General features: G+C 44.2%; 1 protein-coding gene across 1 annotated transcript in view; it reads right to left on the reverse strand.

The window, feature by feature from the left end:
- Window positions 1–265, reverse strand: part of DDX6 (DEAD (Asp-Glu-Ala-Asp) box helicase 6) — a 33465-nt gene that overhangs the window by 6943 nt on the left and 26257 nt on the right. The window lies entirely within an intron of this gene.

Raw genomic sequence — 265 nt, forward strand, 5'->3', positions numbered from 1 at the left:
CATTTGCAATGACATGGATGGACCTAGAGAGAATTATATTAAGTGAAACAAGTCAAGCACAGAAAGAGAAATACAACATGGTCTTACTTATTGGTGGGAGCTAAAAATAAATAAATTCATACACACACACACAAAACCGGGGTGGGGAGGTAGGGGAGACATAACAATTACAATTCCTTGAAGTTGACATGACAAGCGAACAGAAAGGACATTGTTGGGCGGGTGGGTGGCGAGGTAGGGGGGAGGGTGGTATCGGTTGTGGGCT

The sequence above is a fragment of the Galeopterus variegatus genome, unplaced genomic scaffold, assembly GCF_000696425.1.
Source record: "Galeopterus variegatus unplaced genomic scaffold, G_variegatus-3.0.2 Scaffold1586, whole genome shotgun sequence".
Taxonomy (NCBI): domain Eukaryota; kingdom Metazoa; phylum Chordata; class Mammalia; order Dermoptera; family Cynocephalidae; genus Galeopterus; species Galeopterus variegatus.